The sequence below is a fragment of the Girardinichthys multiradiatus genome, chromosome 2, assembly GCF_021462225.1.
Source record: "Girardinichthys multiradiatus isolate DD_20200921_A chromosome 2, DD_fGirMul_XY1, whole genome shotgun sequence".
Taxonomy (NCBI): Eukaryota; Metazoa; Chordata; class Actinopteri; order Cyprinodontiformes; family Goodeidae; genus Girardinichthys; species Girardinichthys multiradiatus.
In genome coordinates, this window is record NC_061795.1 from 16,220,050 (window position 1) to 16,244,192 (window position 24,143).

The 24,143-nt window shown below is 39.7% G+C and overlaps 1 long non-coding RNA gene across 1 annotated transcript; it reads left to right on the top strand.

Moving 5' to 3' along the window:
- The first annotated feature begins 432 nt into the window (after positions 1-432).
- LOC124860238 lies at positions 433-8,631 on the top strand. Its single transcript, XR_007036303.1, has 3 exons — positions 433-529; positions 7,647-7,725; positions 7,875-8,631. It is a non-coding gene; the product is annotated as an uncharacterized LOC124860238 (long non-coding RNA).
- Positions 8,632-24,143: the final 15,512 nt, after the last annotated feature.

A 24,143-nucleotide genomic window follows, 5' to 3' on the forward strand; every position in this document is an offset into this window, starting at 1 on the left:
TTGGTTGGTTTTCCTCTGATTGTCTCTGCAGGTAATCCCAGCAGACCGAAGTTAAGTAGACGAAATAGCAAAATGTCTCATTAAAAAAACCTAAAATAACATGTTATGGCCTTTTTATGGGACCTAGGCAGTGATGATTGTTTTACGCATTCTGTCATGGACTGAAATCTGGGTGTTCAGCACTGGCATAAGAAAGGAGTCAACAAGACATCCGGCTGAAGATGTGTAATCAGTGTTTTATGTTATTGCTTAATGTCGCCAGATTCCTGGTTTCTGTTATAATAAAACTAACAACAACACATCTAAGGGGTTTTTCCTGAGTTTCACTTCCAATGTTGTGATTGAGAAGCAATGACTCAGATTGTTTTGCTATTACTCATTGTTTTTTCTTTGTTTTTTCACATTATCTAACAGTTCATTCTTTTAGTTCAGTTGATCAAGTGTGAAAGGCTTCTTCAGCCGTTGGATGATGACACAGAAGAAGGACTTGTTGACCATCCCTGCTGACTAATTGCTGCCTTCAACGCAGGTACAACAGTGTGGCTGATGGAAAGTCATGCATTTGAATGTTGAGGGGAAATCAGCTTAGTGGTTGCTGTGGCATTGTCAGTATTATGGGACAAATAAGGGAATTTTGCTTAATATCAAAGTGAGCTTTATATTTACCACAGATAAAAGGAGGAACTGCTGTCAGAAGCATCTATTTAATAATGTATATTTTTTCTGGCTGAGATACATTTTCAATTCTCTATATTTATACATTAGGCTTTAAAGTTATACATATTTTTAGTTATCAAATGTCTATTTGTAAGTTTATTTAGTTACCGTTTTTAATAACTTTTTTAATAAAAAAAATCTTTGTAGTTAGTAAACAGTCTTTCTGATTATATGTTTTTTATGTTACTAAACAAAATTCATATTTATGGGTCTTTATTAAAAAGTTTTTGTTGTTCTTAGTGTTTTTAGTTCTTTAAACAGTTTGTAGTTGTTAGTCATTGTAGTTATCAGTCTTTGTTGCTGATCTTGTCTCTTTTGTTAATAACATGTCTTAATGCAGCTGCAACTCTTGGCACCCATTAAACAGTGTATGTAGTTATATGTGTAGGTATTAAACGGTCTCTGTAGTTAAAGGATTTTTAGTTCATCTTTGTACTGATAATACAGTCTATGGAGTTTGAAGTCTTTGATGTTATTAATCAAGATAAAATAGGTTTTTCAAGGATAATATTTTTAAAACACCTATTTTACATTTGGGCAGTCTAAGATAGGTTATTCACTGTAATGTCTAATCATTTCCTAACAGTGGCACTCAGAGTAAGATGAGCTGTCTTATTAAGCACACATTTTTGCAAACTTCATCTCACTGTAACTACTAGAATATCAATTAGCCTACCTAGAATCCAGTTTGATCCTAATCATAACACAAAGCAGACAAGTTCAATTTATCATTCAAAAATTTTTATATCTAAGGAAATCCAGCCAATCGCATCAAATCCCTAACTTTACAGCAACCGCTCATGATGAGCATGTATGAACAGACGGTGGAAAGAACAACTCCCCTTTAACAGGAAGAAACCTCCAGCAGAACCTGTTTCAGTGTGAGTGGCCAGTAGCCACGCCTGACAGGGGGGTTGAGAATACAGAGCATACGCACAGAAAAGAAACAGAAGCATAATCTAGGAATACTTTCTACGTTAAAAAAGAAAGTATTGAGTTAATGGCAATTGCAGCACCTTTAGTGGCTTGATGTAGAAGAGAAACACAGCTAAACAAATAAGATCCAATTTTAGTCTATGCCATGAAAATGAACAGAGCACAGAACAAAGCTTGTTGAAGCAAAAGCTCCTTAAATTGCAGTACCTAGCAGAGAGACAGGGTTAAAGACAACAGAAAGAATAGAATGACAACATAATGGTATTGGCGCCAGTAGCTTAGCCGTTGACCCCCTCCAGGAAGGTATAACAGCTATATAGAAACATCAGGCCAGGTGTAACTTCTATCAAGAGAAAAAACAGAGAACATAAAGTTAATGGCAGCAATAACTACAAATAATCCATAATTATAGAGTGGTAGGACAAAGTAGCTGTTTGAGGGAAAGTGGTTATTATGTCCTCAAGCAGCCTAAGGCTATAGCAGCAAAACTACAGAGATAGCTCAGAATAGCCTGGGTCACTCCAGCTATACGATTTATCAAAAAGGAAAGTTTAAAGGCTAATCTTAAAAGTAGACAGGGTGTCGACCTTACGACTGAAACTGGGAGCTGGTTCCACAGGAGACGAGCCTAACTAAAGGATCCTTCTGGATCTGGTAATAAAGTAAAAAACCTTGGTGTTATTTTTGACCAGGATATCTCATTAAAATTATATTAATATATTAAACAGGTTTCTAGGATTTCCTAGAAACCTAGGAAATCTGTAGTTTTGCTGCTATAGGCTAAGGCTGCTGGAGGACATAATGACCACTTTCATTCCCTCCGCTACATTCTCATACTACTCTCCAATTTTGCATTATTTGCTGTTATTTCAACTTTTAACTTTATGTTCCCTCTCTTTTCTCTTCCTAGAAGCTACACCTGGCCTGACTCTGTATTTACCTGTGACACCTTTCTGGAGTTGGGCATCGTCCAAGCTTCTGCTGGCAACAACTTAATGCTCACCTTCTACAGATGATCTACCTGGCCCTGTCTTTCAGTGTTTAACCCTATTTTTCTCCTAGGCATGGCTACTGACTGAGCTTTTACTATGACTAACTGTATGTGCTCTTTTCTCATACTCTAAAGTTGAAAACTGGCTCAGAGTTTATCTGTTCTTTCTTTCTAGATGAAACGACTAAAGGAGCTACATCCATTAACATTTATGTTTCCTTCTCATAGAAAGTACTCCTGGATCAATATGGAAGCAAATCGTTACCATATTTCAAATGAAAAAGCATTTTCAGAAATGCTTTTTCATTTTAAGAATGTGACTACATTATTTGACCCATAAATAAAATTAGTAATCAATCATCCTATTTGCATTTGCATTTTCTTCTTCACGACTGCACATTTTATGCCATAATCAAAAAGAAAACAAAGCAGACATTGCTTTTTCAGAACTCAAAAACAAAAAAGCATTCCGAGCGGCGGGCGCAGAAGAGTGACGTCAGCAGCCGCTCTTCTTCAGCTCCCTGCTGACCGAGCTACCCATCTTGTTCGGTAGGGGGCGCTGTGCACGTCTGCATTGCATTACATTGCAAACGTGCCGAGATATTGATTGAATTGCTGCAGGGCCAAGCTCAATTTGTGGCAGTAGCAGGCAGAACTGGCAGTTCCGGTGGCAGGCTGTGACAGTTCCGCTACAGCCTGCCACCAGAACTGCCACAGCCAGCCGCAGGGTGGCAGGGGATTCCGTGAGGATGCCAGAAGGTGCCAGACTGGCCGCAAAAGCTTGCCAATGCGGTTGCCGTTGTTTTTGTGGAAGCTAATGCTGATTATCGGCAAACGGGATGTCATTGTTGTTATAGCCAGTTACCTTTAAATAATGATTTCAGTATTTAACAAACAGCTTTAGACCCATAACATAAGGTGATTGTATTTACTTGACATGGAAAATAAATAGCACTATGTGTATGTGTGACGTGTTGAAAGGATGACGAAGATTTATTGCACAAACAGCCGGTTTATTATAGAGCACGAGCGGCTATTCTGAATTGTCACTCACAGAACATTATAAATAAATGCTTAAAAACATGCTGGATGTCCCAGGCCATAAGGCTGCCACGAGGGTGCCACAGCCTGCCACCGGTACTGCCAGTTCTGCCTGCCACAAATTGAGCTCGGCCCTGCTGCAATTCAATCAATTTCTTGGCACGTTTGCAATGTAATGCAATACAGACGTGCACAGCGCCCCCTACCGGACAAGATGGGTAGCTCGGTCAGCAGGAAGCTGAGGAATGCTTTTTCGTTTTTGAGTTCTGGACAGTACTTTGCGGACAGACCACGAATACAAAAAAGCAATGTCTGCTTTGTTTTCTTTTTTATTATGGCATAAAATGTGCAGTTTTGAAGAAGAAAATGCAAATAGGATGATTGATTACTAATTTTATTTATGGGTCAAATAATGCAGCCACATTCTTAATGCTTTTTCATTTGAAATATGGTAACGATTTGCTTCCATAGATCAGTGCTTCTGTGTTCTTTTTGTGTCTCTGCTCTGTTCTCTCAAACCCCCAGTCGGTCATGGCAGATGGCCACTCACACTTAGCCTGGTTCTGCTGGAGGTTTCTTCCTGTTAAAAGTGAGTTTTTCCTCTCCACTGTCGCTACATGCATGCTCAGTATGAGGGATTGCTGCAAAGTCAATGCCAGTGACTGTCCACGGTCTCTGCATGCTCATCCAGGAGGAGTGACAGCTACAAGTCATTGACTGGATGCAATCTGCTGGGTTTCCTTAGATAGAAAAACTTTTTATCCAATTTGAATAAATAACTGAATCTGACTGCACTGTTCAATGGTTAGGATCAATTGGAATATGTACCCGACTTGAAATCCGTATGATTCGAGTGAATTGACTCAGCCCATTTTAAAGTTACCCACCTTATACACTGCGGTGGACCAGACTTAAGCAAGGACAAAAGTTGTTAAAAAATTGGAAAAACTTCAATTTAATACTGTCAAAAATGGTTAACAAAAGGTCAACTTAAATACAAAAATAACTCGGATAATAAATGACATGAGTTTGGGCCTAATTCAGCTGAGGTCAACTTAACAGCAACAAAACTGACCTCCAAACCAAAAAACAAAAACTACTTAAATAGGGGTGGAATAACCTAAAATGGGGAAGGCATTTGGAATAATGGTATGTTCCTGGCTTCCACCTCCAGCTGGTCTGCATTTGCAGAACCTCAAAGAAAAAAAACAAATATAAGTAAACCATTCAGACAAATCTTAACTAAAGTGTGCACCCATTAGAAAATATCTGTCTAAATAAAATAATTTAAACTTATATATAGTGTCATCTGAAACTAATAAATGTAAAACAATGAAACAATACTAACACTTTGTGGTGGTGGTAGAAGCATCCACCACATACACAATGCAACAGGAAACAACATTCTCCAATTATTCGTACCTCTGCCTTCCTCCCTCCCTCTTGGTTGGAGTAAGGGGGAGTCAGGTTTAGCCAAAACTGGCTCAGTTATGGTTGAGGTGCAAACACACCCTCCATTTCTGCTACCTGTGTGACCCCTTCTCTTTTCCAATGGTTATAATCAATCTGACAGAGAGAGATACCCCCAATCCATGTGGTTTTTAGTATAACAATGGCCACCAGTGGGCTCTAGATGGACAAACTTCATCAGTTTATTATTTTACTTAGTACCCCTACACATAGCCCATTCTAAAATGGCCAAACTCTGGCACTCAGTAGTTTATTCTAACCTCCCCATCAACCTCGCGCCGTTCCAAACCTTTTGTGAAGTGCCTTGAGACAACGTTTTGTGAAATGGCACTATATAAATAAAACTGAATTGAATTGAATTTAATATTAAATGCATCAGCCTCAACAGGTTTTCAGACACTAATGGCGGTTTTTACTAAAAGAAAAAGAAACATCCAAGCATGTTACATATGTTAATAATCTTCCAAATGATTGAATTCTGTTGTTATCTGTGTGTTAAGCTACTGTTGCACCATTCCTGAGTTCCTGTCTTGCCACAGGAACTCTCAATGCAAAATTAAGATAATTTGCTCCCTTACAGTTTTTTTTTTCTTTCGTCACACTTACAGGTTTCAGAGAACGGCCTACCACAATTAGTCTAAAAGCAGACTCACGACTTGTTTTATGACCTGAAACGTTTATGTGTGGCAAAAAATAAGGAAAGAAATCCCTAAAGGGGTACATACTTTTTCACAGCACTGATTGAATGTTTTTGTGAAAAGATTGCTGAAATAAAGAGTGAGCCAAAAACCCGAGAGAATTCCCGCCTTAATTTTATCAAACTTCAAAGACTGACAATATAAAGAAAGGCACATATTTGGTGTCTTAGGGTTCTTTGACATGTCTTCACACACATTAAGACTAAACTAAATCTTAATCTCTGTGATCTATTTATGGGTGTCTCAGTTCTTCAGTTTCTTCTTTATGCACCTTGGATCAGATTCAACACCCTACAGTCAACATTAGATTGGGGCCTTGTTTGTTCTTGTAGAGCCTCAGGTGATACAGGTGTCCTTAATATCAAGTGAGCACTTGTTTTTAACCATTTGATGAATCGCATCAAAAATTGGAAAACTGCTGATAAATCTTACAAGTAGAGCTAAAACAAATCCTAATAACTAATATACTGTATAGATTCATTAACACAAAAAGTTAAATATTTCAAGCCCTTCTTTCTTGTTATTTGAATGATTATGGCTTACAAACAATGAAAAACAAAATTCAGTGGGATGGATTTTTTTTTTACAAACAGCCGAAATCTGAGGACATTTTGTCCTTAAATAACAGGAGAAATCTAACTTTTAATTGAATGCTACACAGAAACTAATAATACATTAAAACCAATATTCGGGCTAATCTTTTAAATCTTGTGCTGATTAAAAACTCACCAATCCCCAAAGATTTGCTATAAGGAAAATAACTCATTTTGGTCTGTTTTTTCACAAAAACTATGAGTATCCTGCAATCAAACTGGTATTAACATGATGATATTTATTCAGTACGTGATAATTTTTATCAGAACTGAAGTTGGTCAAAAGATGAAGCCCCCAACACTGTATTAATTTTTTGCTGGTTTTTGAAGTGGCATTTTTGTCTGACTTAAAACAGTAGTGTTGTGCAACAATAATTAAATAACCATTCACTCTGACAAGTATTATCTTGGTAATGCAAGTCCAATATGCCAGCAGTATTAGGACAATTAATGAAAAAGGGATTCGAGCACTGGCATTATGGAACAGTAAACTCTGCACACATATGGAACAATTTAGTATCACATTTATTATCAGAAACAATTCAACTCCAAATTAAACATGTTTTGGTAGTCAGACTCTCATTAGTCTAGAACAGTTCAACTAAACTACCAAGCCAAATGAAGGAATAAAGAAAACTAATGAAGAAAAAAATAAAGAAACAAGGGAAGCAGTAGAAAGGATGAAATGACAGTTCAATGTGGATATGTTTAAGAATGAAGTTTATCTTGAAGACCTTTAAAATGAGGTCAAAATGGAGTTCAAACGAAAATTCAGAATGAAAGACTCACCCTCGCGGTCTCCGCCATCCAATGACTTCCCCGTGCATCTCCCGGCCTTCCAATCAGCATCCTGTCCGCCTGATTCATCACCAATCACCTTCCGACGGCTTGTTTTTAAAGGACCTTCAGCTGTGTTCCTCCTCGCTTGTCAGCTAAGCTCATCCCTCCTCCACCCCACCTCCACCATCTTCCTTCACATCTACTCCTGGCTTCCTCGCTCCCTGGCCACCAATCCACCACCAGTGTCGGATCAGGGGGAAGACATCTCTGAATCTAAGCCTTACAAATGTTCATCTTAGCTCATTTCATTTACAGCATTCATGTCTTCTTCCCAGGTCCAAGCGCCAAAGATATAAAAATGTAATTTCACATCATTAAAACTTTTCTAATTGCCAACCCTCTCTTTGTGGGTCTTTTCAGACTGAAGTAGTTGTTAAACTAATTAAGTACAGCAATTGCTATGTCTTCAAACATCCAGTCACAATGCAAAAGTCAGAAGGTAAGTAAAATATTATTTTTTTAAAATAACAATTTAAAGAATGTTTTTGCCAAACTAGAAGTCAATAACATTTTTGGATAACTGATTCTTTTGTTTAAATGTTTTTTTCTGCAGCACTAATGGCCTTTTTTTTTTCATTTTTTCAACAGTAAGCTGACAGGAAAGGAGTGGAAAGACATGCAGCAAAGGTCATTTGGGCCGAGAGTCAAACCCACAATGGCATCGATGACTGAAGGCTGGGTCGTGCATTTTAACCATGTGCCACCATCGCATCCTTGATAGTTGGATTTTTAATGTTTTGATTATCCAAAATTATTTAGTGAGAATGACATTTAAAAGAATATAACTGAATTATAAATCGATAATCCTAATGTTATTTTAACTAGCTTTTCATGAAGTAATGGAGCACTAAAATGTAACTAGAGACGCCGTCTCATCTAGGAACTTCTGGCTCAGATTCATTTTCTGCAGAACCTCAGAAAAAAAGGTTTAAGACAAGGTTGTCTTAATTGCGCATTTAGCTGTTTAGCAAGAACACTGGGTACTCAAACAGCAGATCATTACTCAATGTTGTCATTCTCGATCGGCAGGTACTCAGACACCGCAACGTAGTCAACTCTGAATCCAAGTTTGAAGAATTAGTCCAGCTTTCCAGGAAGTGGGACATTCACACGTATTTCCCACATCTGCGTCTCTAAAAAGCGTAGAGATTTGAGGTGAAGCTGGTAGAACAGTTTTGTTAGCGGCTCCATGACATCACAAGGATTCCAGCTGGGACTCCTCCTTCTTGGGTTTCACAAACATTTATTTTTCCTTCTCATAGAAAGTACACCCTGGATCAGTGCTTCTTTGTTCTCTTTGTGTCTTTGCTCTGTTCTCTCAAACCCCCAGTCGGTCGTGGCAGATGGCCACTCACACTGAGCCTGGTTCTGCTGGAGGTTTCTTCCTGTTAAAAGGGAGTTTTTCCTCTCCACTGTCGCTTCATGCATGCTCAGTATGAGGGATTGCTGCAAAGTCAACGCCAGTGACTGTCCACTGTCTCTACATGCTCATCCAGGAGGAGTGAATGCTGCAAATCTCTGACTGGATGCAATCTGCTGGGTTTCTTAGATAGAAAAACTTTTTATCCAATTTGAATAAAAAGCTAACTCCAACTGCACTGTTCAATTGTTAGGATTAATTGGAATGTATGTGCCTGACTTTTGTGAAGTGCCTTGAGACAACATGTGTTGTGAATTGGTGACATATAAATAAACTGAATTGAATCGAATTGAATTGAATTGAATTGAACAGACGTTGAATGTTAGATTCTTTTGTGCTGAAATTGTGTAGACTTCAACAGACAACAGCAGAACAAATAAGAAGCTTAACTGAAGGTAAATATATCAGCAAGGAAGTATTTCTCACTAAACATAATCCAGCTTTACAAAAAATGGTTTATGTGCTTGTATACTTTTGTCATAACTGTTTGTAAACTGTCTTCATTTAGGTTTTTTTTTTATACACAAAATTTATTTAAGGAAATAAACACCACCTAACCTGTCCCAAAAGTAATACTTTTGTGTGTTTATATCCCTATGTCCTGCCAGTAAATTATGATTAAATATGTAAAAAATATTCCTAAAGACTTTAAATCTCTTTAAATTATCCTGCTGTGCCTGATTTATGAGATAAAACCCTGCCTTGATCAAAAGATAAAACACAACATGAGGCATGAACATGATTTGACCCTAAAGGAGATACTTTTGCAAAAGTAAACTAGACTGACAGGCAGTTCAAGTTTGTAAAATAAAAATCACCTGCAACCATGTTTGCTAATGTTTAAAGAGAAAAGAGAAGTGAAAGGCACATTCAGATGCACATACTGATGAAGAATTACATTTCTTGTTTAGGTAGCAAAAATCTATTTGCAAGTCAGAAACAAAACTGCCTTGAGCTTCAACCAGCAGGTTATTTGCAGGTGAAAAGAGTTAATCAAGTTTGTGCGTGATGAGTTGGGTTGTATTTCTCATAAGATTAGTCATGCTTCAATACCATCTGTCACTGAAAAGCATATGTGGTTTTTTCTTTCTTTATTAAGGCGTATAAAATCCTGGCAAAGGCTTCCATGCTGAGCACAGATTTATACATACAACTGGAAAATCCCACGTGCAACCGCCACCTCTTGTCATCGCTCTAATTGAAGCCCCATGCCAGGAACTGCTGCATTTGCTTTTACGGGCCAAATTTAGCAAATAATTTTAATGAGAAAGATGGGAGAGGCTGTTGGTTTTTTAAAGAATAAAACATTGAAAACAAGGCCTTTAACTCAGCAGCTTCTATAACTTCTGCAGGTAGGGACTCTTTGATCTTAACACGTCTACATTTTTCTTGGACATTTCTTTAAAAGAAATGACAAGACGCAATACAAATCCAGGCTCCTATCTTCTTTATCATGGCATTTTGAGATTTTTATACTTATCATGTCAGGCAAAAATAATTAAAAAGCAACTATAGCAATCCTTTGATTTTTTTATGTCTTTTTAGTCCGTTTGTCAAAGCAACCTCAAACAAAATTGCTGTTTTGGGGAAACTGGTGCAACATGAAACACATTGGCCCCAGGGCAGCTCTATCTGGGAAGGGCTCTTCTCTGGCTCCAGTGGTCTGCAGTTTGCTCAAGAGTCCTTAAAGTCATGTCATCAGCGTCATCATGCGGTTGCAGACCTAGTTAACGGGTGCCAGTCTGGCAGTAGGAAACACAGACAGGTGTTCTGCTTGATTACGACCCGGCTCCCTGTCTTTTTCTGTCACAGATAATTCAGCATTTGACTAAACATGTAATCGCAGTTGGTCAGTCTTCCAGTTCTTTTCCTGTTCTTTCAGTTCTTCCAGTTCTTTATACCTGCCTGATGTTTTACCAAGAATGTAATCATTTATTGATTTAAGGCCCAATGCATAAAATTATTTCAAATAAAAACATAAAAAAGCATTGCAGTTACAATAAGAAATGCAACCCCTGTAATTCTTAAAGAATGTCCACAAAAAATAAATAAGTAAAAAAATATATTATATATATATATATATATATATATATATATATATATATGTAGATCATATTAATAAACTTAAGAATGACAAGAGTAAAAGTATTACTATTGTCTAATTCCCAAAGAAAGAAAATTTGTGAGCTAGATTCCCTAATAGCAGTGGGTAGTGAGTTCCATAAAAATGGATAAAAATACTCAAAAATCCTGCGAATTTATATTTGTTTTTAAGAAAGGCATTGTAAACAGAAACTTGACGTTGCTTTCAAATGTTTGGCCACAAGTCCAAAACCTTTGTTTCAAACTTTATTAGGTATACCCTGCTAGCAACTGGATGGATCCCCTTTTGCCCTCAGAACTGCCTTAATTTGTCATGTCGTAGATTAAACAAAGGGTTCGCAATCTTTCTCAAAGATTTTGGTTCAAATTGGCAAGACAATATCATGCAGTTACTGCATATCCATAATGTAAACCACTGCATTCCAAAAACTCTCTGTTGGATTGAGATCTGGGGACAGTACAGGCCACCGAACTAAATAATATGTTGTAATTTTCAAGAAACCATTCGGATTTGAGCTTTGTGACATGGTGCATTATCCTGCTGAAAGTAGCAACAGATGGTGATGAAGGAATGAACATGGTCAGCAACAATACTCAGGCAATGTGTGGTTTTAAATAATGCTAAGTTGGTACTAAAGGGTTGTAGTATGCTAAGAAAATATTCCTCAAATTCTGACACTACTACAGGGGTTGGACAATGAAACTGAAGCACCTGTCATTTTAGTGTGGGAGGTTTCATGGCTAAATTGGACCAGCCTGATAGCCAGTCTTCATTGATTGCACGTTGCACCAGTAAGAGCAGAGTGTGAAGGTTCAATTAGCAGAGTAAGAGCACAGTTTTGCTCAAAATATTGAAATGCACACAACATTATGGGTGACATACCAGAGTTCAAAAGAGGACAAATTGTTGGTGCACGTCTTGCTGGTACATCTGTGACCAAGACGGCAAGTCTTTGTGATGTATCAAGAGCCACAGTAACCAGGGTAATGTCAGCATACCACCAAGAAGGACCAACCACATCCAACAGGATTAACTGTGGATGCAAGAGGAAGCTGTCTGAAAGGGATGTTCGGGTGCCCAAATCACGGCAGAATTAAATGTGCACCTAAACTCTCCTGTTTCCACCAGAACTGTCAGTCGGGAGCTCCACAGGGTCAATGTACACGGCCAGACTGCTATAGCCAAACCTTTGGTCACTCATGCCAATGCCAAACATCGGTTTCAATGGTGCAAGGAGCGCAAATCTTGGGCTGTGGACAATGTGAAACATGTATTGTTCTGTGATGAGTCCACCTTTACTGTTTTCCCCACATCCGGGAGAGTTACGGTGTGGAGAAGCCCTAAAGAAGCGTACCACCCAGACTGTTGCATGCCCAGAGTGAAGCATGGGGGTGGATCAGTGATGGTTTGGGCTGCCATATCATGGCATTCCCTTGGCCCAATACTTGTGCTTGATGGGCGCGTCACTGCCAAGGACTACCGAACCATTCTTGAGGACCATGTTCATCCAATGGTTCAAACATTGTATCCTGAAGGCGGTGCCGTGTATCAGGATGACAATGCACCAATACACACAGCAAGACTGGTGAAAGATTGGTTTGATGAACATAAAAGTGAAGTGTAACATCTCCCATGGCCTGCACAGTCACCAGATCTAAATATTATTGAGCCAGGAAATGTTTTCCTCCACCAGTATCACGTAGTGACCTGGCCAATATCCTGCAAGAAGAATGGCTTAAAATCCCTCTGACCACTGTGCAGGACCTGTATATGTCATTCCCAAGACAAATTGACACTGTATTGGATGCAAAAGGAGGTCCTATACCATACTAATAAATTATTGTGGTCTAAAACCAGGTGTTTCAGTTTCATTATCCAACCCCTGTAAATGAATATTGTGGCAGAAATTAAGAAACATGCAAAATGTTTCCTATTGGTTGTTGACCAATTTAGGTCAATTTAGGGTTTCCTATTCTTAGTTGACAGGAGTGGCAGTGAAGTCTTCTGCTGCAGTAGCCCATCTGCTTCATGGTTCAACATGTTCATTCAGAGAATGAGGAATTCAGGAAAGTGAACTGCTGCATTTGGTTCACCTTCTTTCTTTGGTAACTAGGTGGACTAAAGCAAGCTTGTAAGCAAAATTAAACTTACCCACATTTTTCTGATCAGCACCAGAGTTGGAATAACTTTCACAACTGCCCAGATGAAGCAAACTACCCGAGGAAACAAAGTCTTATCTGAGGACCAAATTGCTCTGGTCAGAATTCATTTAAGACCTAATCTGACACCCCAACTCATTTTCCAGGTCATTGCTTAACATATAATCAGATGTATGAAATGTTCCACCCAACTCTAGAAGAAGCATTTGATCTAGGTTGAGTTTGGTAATTTTGGAGATTAAAATATATCCAGATTATATTATGGGAAAGCTTTTGGTGAAAGGATCAAGAGACATAAATAGTAAACAAAAAACGAATTTTTTGTTGTAACAGGGCATAGCTAGAGATGCAGCAATCAAAGATTTATGGCAGATTTTCAATCCTTGGATATTGTAAACACTTGATTTTAACCTACTTTGATTTTTCTTTAAGTAAGAAAAAAAAAGACCATAAAAAAGACTATGCCAGCCTTCTTTTGAGTTGTCACTATTTATTTACAATAGGATGAAAGATGACACGTGAGTGAAAAGTCACTTTAAAACAATATTTTACAAATTTAAACAGGGCTGCATGGTGGCACAGTTGGTAGCCCTGTTACCTTGCAGCAAGAAGGTCCTGGTTTTGACTCCCGGCTGAGGGTGTTTCTGCAAGGAGTTTGCCTGTTCCCCCCCGTGCATGTGTGGGTTCTCTCTGAGTACTCCGACTTCCTCCCACAGTCCAAAAACATGACTGGTTTCTCTAAATTGCCCCTAGGCGTGAATGAGTGTATGCATGGTTGTTTGTGTTGCCCTGCGATGGACTGGAGACCTGTCCAGGCTGTACCCCGCCTCCTGCCCATAGACTGCTGGAAATAGGCACCAAATTCCCCAAGACCCACTATGGAGGAGTGGTCGAAAATGACTTACTGACTAACAAATTTAAACAATGAAAAGTATTTGGCGTTGACAGTTTAAAATTGTTATTAGCATTTTTTTTTTATTAACAATTAGGATATTTAACAGCTGTAAAATTAGTCTCCATCTGTATTTCCTTTTGAGAATGCAGAACCATATCTTAGCTCTAAGATTCCCATCGGTTACAAGCTCCAAAAGATAAAACAGAGCAATTTTGCCATTATACCGTGAGCCCTGTTGGTATCTACTGAAGTTGGCTCCGTCTCAATTTGTTCCTTTGCTACCTAATTCGATGGAATGTTCCCATGGAATGTAAAAATTGACGTCCCATGGTAGATGCCTCCTTTTTGCACCGGAAAAGTTGGGTATTCATATATTTTTTTTAAACGGTCTATTCTGGACGTCAGCAGAATAGACTGACGTTGGTGGATCATCTCTATTTGCGTCACGATTGATGGTTTAGAAAAGGGGTACCCAAACCCCGAACTCTGGTCCAAATCCAGTCCCAGAGAGCTTTTTGTCTGGACTGTAAAACATTTTCTAATTTACTATGTAGATATAAACATTTTATTCCTGCAGGCTGCTGAGTCTGACTTTTGAACAGGTGTGATGGGTAGCTATGTGTGTCAGCGATATTCTGGTCCACACTCCAAGCTGGTGGTGGTGATGCACCACATCATTATATGCCAACCGTCAAAAACAACAAAGAAGAAGCTATATGGGGGTCCTTGAACGGGGTTTACTAAGTTACTAGCTTGGGAGCTCACGCTTGCTGACAATACAATGGCTTGGTGTACTGTCGGCAACTTAAGGAACTTAACGACAAGAACTTAAGGAGAAGGTTAAGCAAAGAGCCATGCCTGCCAAAAGCACCACAAGGAGAGCAGAACTGTTTTACCAAGATGTACAGACCCAGCTTGACTGTGTAATTCAAAGTGTGTTTAATATTGGTACTTAAAACGGATTGCACTTTTCTGTTCATATGATTTCATGGGCAAAGGAATAATTGATCAGTGGTTTAAAAAACAAAAATTCTAGTGTTCATTAAATGATAAATAAAAATGAAAGTCAATATTTTTGTCAGTTGATTTAAAATGTATGGACCCCAAAGTGTTTGGATGATGAAGGGAGTGGACCTCCTGCTCTTTTAGTTGAGGACCCCTAGTTTAGAAGGAACAAATGCCGAGTCAGGAGGAGCATAATGAGTTGAAAACAGATTTAATGATGAAGAAAAATACAAACAAAAGCAAACACTGCCATGAAGTGGGCACAGAATCAGGAGGCAAATAGGAAATTCCAGCACTGAGTAATGAAAACCTCTGAGTTTAAACCCGGAGGCTGGGTGTAGAAACGACCAGTGAACCAGAAGAGCTAACCAGATGAAATGTGGAGCGGCTGGTGGCAGGAAGAATGCTGAACAACTGAAGGAGGGAAGCTAATTAGCACAAATGAGCAGGAACACAGAGGAATCCAGGGAAGTAACAGAAACCTAACAGGAAAATAACTCTAGATGTATTAAGAACGTAAAAACAAAAGAAAAAAACTAATAAGGAAAACACCTAACAACATTAAGCATAAGGATAAGAACTAAAGAAGGCAAGACTTAAACAATAAACAGTGAAAGAATTGTCAAAACACACAGAAGCAAATTAAAACTCAAACACCTACAGATCATAATAATTAGTCTTTAAATTCATTCTGCAGCAGCACATTATATGTTTGCCCCAATGGCTGCACCTAAGAGCTAAAAAAATATGCCTGCTATACATGAAGCTTACAGCTTCAACATGGCAATAAAGCAATTAAAAGCAAAATTTTCATTAGACAGCCAAGGGAAAATTACAGACTTATAAAAGAGCACAAAGCTGGCTCTTTAAATTTGTGCCTCAACCAATCCAAGCAAACCTTACCCTCAGTGCCCGTCTGCAGGTTGGGGAGGGTACATAGGAAAACAAAGAGTGGGGAACACTTGACCTGGAGCCGTGTTACTTATATAATGACAAGGCCCTAGACATTGTGTGGGAGGGCATTAGTTGACCATGACGCGGTATACTATCAAGGTCCGTCTATAATTAGCAGAACTTGGCAGGTCAAAGTGGAGAGGGACGGAAGTGCGGCTGCTGTGTAATTAGCTCTACATCAGAGAGAGAGAGGAGGAAGGAGGCGTTCTGAGTGTATGGAAGATTCAATTATAAGCTGCGTTTACACTGAACTACACACACAAAGGTGAGGTTCTATGCATTTAAGGAAGACTATTAACCCAAATTCATTTATTAGGACTCCACATAGTCAAGATAAGCTAACCTCTTTAGAAATTGAAATCAGTCTGTTGATCATACATTTTGCATCTTTGCTAGTCCCCAGAGTACAATTGTTTCTTTATTTTCTTTTTTTTTTCCAAACTTCATACCTGAAACTAACCCACCTCCCAACCTTTTGTGTATTGTAGAAAGTTTTAGACAACTTTATAATCCATCCATTGTCTTTAAATATTACTCTAATAGTGTTGCCTTACAACAATCTAGCATAACATCATGAATACCTGACTAATAGTGTATTGGTTCCTGGTTTCACTGCCTTAACACCCCGACCCAAAGAGGAATGGACTTTGGTAGATACCTGAAGGTGCGCACTGCTATCTGACACCAAGATGTTAGCAGCATGCATGTTCTTGCATGTTCAGCACATCCTACAGATGTTCGATTTGGCTGAGATTTGAGGTATTTGGGGGCCAAGTCAACACTTCAAACTAATTGTGCTCCTTGAACAATTGAAACAATTTTGTTTTGTGGTAGAGCTTGTTTTCCTGCTTAAAGAGACTAGGTCCATCAAGAAATAATTTCCAAGATTTTTCTAAAACATTACCTAAAACATCACACTGCCTCCGCTGACTTTCACTCTTTCCATTGTGCATTTTGTTGCTAAGTATTTTCCAGGTAAGTGATGCACACAACCAGCCATCCGCTTGATGTAAAAAAAAAAAAACATAATTCATCAGACCAGGCCACCTTGTTCTATTGCTATGAAGCTTTGATGTTCACATGTCCATTGTCTGAACTTTTAGCATAAGACAGGGGCCAGCATGGACACCTTGACTGGTCTAAAGCTATGCAGCCCTATGCACACAATAAACTGTGATAGACTGTGTATTTGTAAATCTTCCTCTCAGAACCAACAATAAATTCCTTAGCAGTTTTAGCTACTGTAGCATTGAATGTCATTGGAACAGACTTTACTCCCCAGAAGCATCAGTAAGCCATATAGACCCACAACCCTGTCACCTATTCACCATTTGTACTTCCTTTGACAAATTTTGAGGGATACCAACTTTTCTGTCCCACCAGATCCTTAATAGGAACTAGTTCTAAATTCAGTTCAGTCATGTTAGAGTAAGCTTTTTTTGGCTCTAGTGGCCTTTATTGCACAGTAATCAGACAGTAAAGAGGGTGGAGAGAGAAGGGGAAGATATGCAGCAAAAGGGTCGAGACCAGGAATCGAACCCAGGAAAACAACATTGCACACTACAGCATCTGCACATGGCTTATTTACATCCGGTTGTCTTTGCTCACATAAACTGAATTTTGTTATGGCCAAATTCCCAAAACAGTTTTGATGTTTAGGTCATGAGCCTTCAATTTATTTCCTGACGTTTAAAGCAAAGCTAAAGGCCTTGGTGTCACGTTTAAGGCATGCAGAAAGGCAAAAAGGCTGGCCTTGATATAAAATGCTGCAGCTGTACATATTTTTTTGCCATCCTCAAGTATAGTGCCATAAAATTACATCAGGATGAGTTACTTTCATGTGAAGCTCATCGTGCAAAATCCAGCCTTATTCAGTTCAAAGTTGTCACAAGAGTAAGCTCCACTAATGATGGCATTAATGCGCAACACTGATTACTGCCTACTGCTAAACTGGGGAGATTCCACAAGGGCTGGTGTTTTGGATGTGCTCTGATCCAGTCATCTGGTCATCACAGTTCAGCCATTGTCAAACTTGTCAAATCCTTACATTTGTCAGTTTTCCTGCTGCTAACAAAATATTCACGTCTTGCCTAATTTATCCTACCTACAAACAGGTGCCATGATGAAGAGATAATCATTGTTATCCACTTTGCCTGTCTCTGGTCATAATGTTTTGCCTAAACAGAGAATATCAGGAAAGTCAAACATAATCCAACCTTTTCATGCTGGGTTCTCTTTTCTTGCATCTTTTTGTTTTTTACATCTCACTGATAAACTGCGTGCTTTAGGACAGCCAGATAAGGATCTGATTAGATCATTAGAAGTACATTAGCAGTGTGGATTTGCTACTAAAACCTGGTATACTCTGAAATCAGGACAAAGGTGTACACACAAAGAAATCCAGATGTATAAAACTGTCTGCATGCATGCATCCAAGCACATTTCTTTTGTACATTCCAAAAAAAGTAGAATTGCAAAGCCAAAAATTAAATGTTCTCACAGGAAGAAGAGAAGTTAATGGGAGATGCTCCAAAATGCGGGGTAAAAACCACATACCCATATTCCATTTATAGACTGCTAAGAAAAAAATTTAAGTAACCTAGTTTTAATCCGAGTATAATATTAAGTCTATTAAACTCCTGGAATATTGATCTGGTCAGATCAGAAGTTGAGGAGGTTGTTAATCCGTATCAGCCGTTTTGGTATTAATCAAATTAACAACAGGTGCACTCAGAGGGAACAATGAGACGACCCTAAAGACAGAAATGGTTTTGCAGGTTGAGCCCACAGATATTTTGTCCCTCCTCATTGTTTTTGACTGCTTTTCAGTAGTTTGACCAAGGTCAGTATCACTACTAGTAGCATGAGGCAATACCTGGGCCCTACAGAGGTTTGTGCAAGGAGGAACAGGAGTAGTACTGCCAGAGCCCTACAGAGTGACCTCCAGCGGGCCACTGGTGTGAATGTCTCTGATCAAACCATTAGAAGCAGGGTTCACCAGGGTGACCTGAGGGCCCGACGTCCTCCAGTAGGCCCTGTGCTCACTGCCCGCCACCGTGGAGCTTGACTGACATTTGCCTCTCAGTTTTAACACTATCAAGAAGTGATACTGTAAAATCAAGAGGATGTTTTCATGACACCCCCCATGTGCACCAAGACTGCCTGCTCCAACAGGTTTACAGTCTTGATGGGTATCAGGAGAATTAATATTGGTACAACTTCAAAGATTTGCTCACCTAGACAGCACTGATCCCACATTGTGCCAGCCTGTAATCACTTCCAAACAGTGTTGTTCATTGGACTGAGTGAATCATGCCAAGTCACCTCACCACAATGTTGGTGAAAAGTACTTGCACGATAAAAAAAAAATTCTGCACCACTTTGTGCATGCTTTAATATGTATTCATGCAATTGCAAAAGCATGAATGAATTAATTGTTCATCATAGACGAAAGTCATGGAGCTGTGCACATTTCCACAGTGGGCTCATTACAGATCCAGCTAGATGTTTGATTGGACAACAGCAGAGGCCAAGTTTTTGTACATGAGGCCCCAGGTGTTCAGATTGCACTTCAGGTCAATATGAGTCACAGATGATTTCCTTTCCATCACTAGACTTAGTCTACACTGGCTAACACCTTTTCCATAATTTGTTGCAGAGAACAGTCCAATAAACTGAGTCTACACCATGTTTTGTGCGTTTTACAGTCTGTTCACCATGGCCGTTTCTTTCCGAGGCCATGACTCATTATCACACAGTGTTTTGTCTTAGTTTTCATTCTCTGTTACATATAATCCTCTCACAGTGCTTGTGCCTCCACCCCCACCTCTACCTGAGCGCTGATGTGACAGGAAAAAATAGATGTCAGCTTGACTTTTGCCAGAGAAGTGGAGCAGAAGTCAGCCAGTTTGCTGGCTGAGTGCCCTGCTGTAACAGTGAGCACAACACCCCAGCTGTGCATCTAGATAGGGTGCGTGTTTTATGTCTGTGTAGAAGTTGAAAAGGTGAAATATCTAAAAACTACTACCAGTCTTTTTTGTTCCACATGAGATATGTGAGAAGTTGACAGTTACAAAATTTTTTTTCCAAAAAAACATTTTTTGTGTGTCTGGACTAGCTATAACAATTGCTTTTGATTGTGTAATAAATGGGAATATCTTTCTCCTGGAAAAATAAATGAATATGTTGACATGGCCAACAAACTACCTGGATCTCTATCTGTGACATTTATTGAATTAGAGAAATTATCCATCTCAGTTCAGTTTAATTCAGTTTATTTATATGGCAGTTTATTTATATGGCAATTTAGTTAAAGAGTCATTGAAGGAAGCTTGAGCAGGACATCATACTGAACAAGGATGTGATGACAGTGGAAATGAATGACTCTCTTTCAACCAAAACAACATCCATTAGAACTAGGTTGTGTATGAGAAAGTAGTTAGCAGGAATAGCTCCATCCAGGAAATAAACACATTTAAACAAAAAAGCAGTGAGCAGTACATTTTAAAATGGAAATATTTAAAATGGATGCCTTTTTTATGAAAATAAAAAAGGCATCCACAGTGTTAATAGTAGCAATAACTTAGTTCATAGTGCCTTCAAGCAAGAGACACAGTTCAAATACAATATTAGACCATGTGTATCTTCAATGGAAAGAAAAGTCACAGACGCCTGGCCCTGCGATGGACTGGTGACCTGTCCAGGGTGTACCCTACCTGCTGGAGATAGGTACCATCTTCCACACGGCCCACTATGGAAGATGTGGTAGAAAATGACTGACTGACTGATTGATCAAAGTTAGCTGTGTTTTGATACCACCGATTTAAGAGCCAAACATTTTCTCATTTGGATTGTTGCTCCAAAAGAAATAGTTCCAGAATAGTATCTCGGGGTCTTGTTCACGAGTGAGGGAAGAATGGAGCAGGAGATTGACAGACGGATCGGTGCGGCTGCCGCAGTAATGGGGGCGCTGTGCCGGTCCGTTGTGGTGAAGAGAGAGCTGAGCCGAAAAGCAAAGCTCGCAATTTACCGGTCGGTCTACGTTCCTACCCTCACCTATGGCCTTGAACTTTGGGTCATGACTGAAAGAATGAGATCCCGGATACAAGCGGCTGAAATGAGCTTCCTCCGTAGGGTGGCCGGGTACTCCCTTAGAGATAGGGTGAGGAGCTTGGCCATCCGGGAGGGGCTCGGAGTAGAGCCGCTGCTCCTCCACATCGAGAGGAGCCAGTTGAGGTGGTTCAGGCATCTATATCGGATGCCTCCTGGACGCCTTCCTCGGGAGGTGTTCCAGGCACGTCCCACCGGGAGGAGGCCCAGGGGACGGCCCAGGACACGCTGGAGGGACTATGTCTCTCGGCTGGCCTGGGAACGCCTTGGGCTCCCCCTGGAGGAGCTGGAGGAGGTGTCTGGAGAGAGGGAAGTCTGGGCGTCTCTGCTGAGTCTGCTGCCCCCGCGACCCGGTCCCGGATAAGTGGAAGACGACGAGTACGAGTAGTTCCTTGTTTTTCCTTGCTCCATCCTGATGTTTTTGGTGAAACATCAGGATGCTTATGTAAAACATAAAGCTATTCCAATTTCCATTTTGTTACATGATAATCTTACATAATTTAGTGTCTTATTAATGGATGACCTAAAATGCTGAGAGAAATAGGAGGTATGCAGATTTTTCACTAAAAAATCTGAAAAATGAAAAGCATACAAATACTAAGGAGAATAAGGAGAAGACTGATTACTGGAATGCTAGACAGGTGAATTGATGAGCAAATGGGAGATAGCTGGGGAGAGCAGGGAGCTGAGACACTGATGGAATCTGCTGGCTAAATCGGGGAGGATAGAAACTAGCACTAGCAAGCCTTACAGGGGTTGGACAATGAAACTGAAACACCTGGTTTTAGACCACAATAATTTATTAGTATGGTATAGGACCTCCTTTTGCGGCCAATACAGCATCAATTCATCCTGGGAATGACATATACAAGTCCTGCACAGTGGTCAGAGGGATTTTAAGCCATTCTTCTTGCAGGATAGTGGCCAGGTCACTACGTGATACTGGTGGAGGAAAACGTTTCCTGACTCGCTCCTCCAAAACACCCCAAAGTGGCCCAATAATATTTAGATCTGGTGACTGTGCAGGCCATGGGAGATGTTCAACTTCACTTTCATGTTCATCAAACCAATCTTTCACCAGTCTTGCTGTGTGTATTGGTGCATTGTCATCCTGATACACGGCACCGCCTTCAGGATACAATGTTTGAACCATTGGATGCACATGGTCCTCAAGAATGGTTCGGTAGTCCTTGGCAGTGACGCGCCCATCTAGCACAAGTATTGGGCCAAGAGAATGCCATGATATGGCAGCCCAAACCATCACTGATCCAACCTATGCTTCACTCTGGGCATGCAACAGTCTGGGTGGTACGCTTCTTTGGGGCTTGTCCACACCGTAACTCTCCCGGATGTGGGGAAAACAGTAAAGGTGGACTCATCAGTGAACATTACATGTTTCACATTGTCCACAGCCCAAGATTTGCGCTCCTTGCACCATTGAAACCAACGTTTGGCATTGGCATGAGTGACCAAAGGTTTTGCTATAGCAGCCCGGCTGTGTATATTGACCCTGTGGAGCTCCCGACGGACAGTTCTGGTGGAAACAGGAGAGTTGAGGTGCGCATTTATTTCTGCCGTGTTTTGGGCAGCCGTGGTTTTATGTTTTTTGGATACAATCTGGGTTAGCACCCGAACATCCCTTTCAGACAGCTTCCTCTTGCATCCACAGTTAATCCTGTTGGATGTGGTTGGTCCTTCTTGGTGGTATGTTGACATTACCCTGGTTACCGTGGCTCTTGATACATCACAAAGACTTGCTGTCTTGGTCACAGATGCGCCAGCAAGACGTGCACCAACAATTTGTCCTCTTTTGAACTCTGGTATGTCACCCATAATGTTGTGTGCATTTCAATATTTTGAGCAAAGTGCTCTTACCCTGCTAATTGAACCTTCACACTCTGCTCTTACTGGTGCAATGTGCAATCAATGAAGACTGGCTACCAGGCTGGTCTAATTTTGCCATGAAACCTCCCACACTAAAATGACAGGTGTTTCAGTTTCATTGTCCAACCCCTGTAGTTAACTCTAACAGAAATGCAAACCTACGAACACACGGAAACTACATATCGTACCAATACCATGATGAATAGAATACACAGGTAACAAGGGAAACAAACAGATAACCAGAACTAAGACTGCAGCTCATTGTTGTTTAAATTCTCAGTGGTATTATTTTAGTTAATCCATTGTTTAGTTATTTCTCAGTTTATTTTGTACATTTAGATATTCTCTGTTAGATTTCCTTCCTGTGTTCCCTTTGGTCTAATCCTGATCAGTACTCCTCTCTCACTAAGCCCTCTAACTTCATGGGTCCCAGCTGTTCCTTGTATCTTCCACATTGCTCACACCTGCATTCTTTGTCATGTCTCTATTCATCCCTCAGTGTTTAAGCTTACTTGTTGCTTTTTCTTTCTGCCAAATTCCTCCGTTAGGCTCCCAGATCTCATGTCTTTCTCCCCTGCCTGTGACTCCACTGTGCTTCTCATCCCATTTCCTTGTGCTCTTTGTAGGTTTCCTCATTTTTGTTTAATAAATTATGCTCATTCAATGCTCCAGAATATGGAAAGCAAAGAGTGACAAATCTGAAAAAACCAAAGTATTTAAGATTATGACAAATCTATACATCTATACATCTTCTGACTTTGGTCTGAAATGTTAGGAACACGACTAGTGAATGTATTCAATGTTTTCTTTCTAATTATTTTTCTCACATATGAATCATAAACCATGAATCATGTTTAAGTGTACTTGTTGTGGTTTACTTTTCTTCTCAATATTGTAATAATTCTTGAGTAGTAAACCATGACTGCTATGGTTTATACTGTTTCGTGTAGAGCTTCTGCATGTTGGTTTTGCTTTGTTGAGCAAATAACCTTTCCTCTCACACGTTGGTCCGAAAAATGAAGTCATCTTTGAGCCATTTCATTTCCCTTTGGCAATAGAGAAAACAGGAGTGACTTTATATCACATTAGTGTGTGCTTACATACACCCAACCTGCGTATTGAAATCAACTGGGTGGCAAAACAAACTGACAGTAAGTCTTTTACGTCACTGTGCAAGAATTTTGTCTCACTCTTCTTTGCAGAATTGCCTTAATTCAGCCATATTTGAGACTTTTTCTGTTCAAGATTACGCCACATTATCTCAGTCAGGCTTTATTTTGGATTAGAGCACAGCAAAACCTTCATTTACTGTATTTATTTTTTGAGC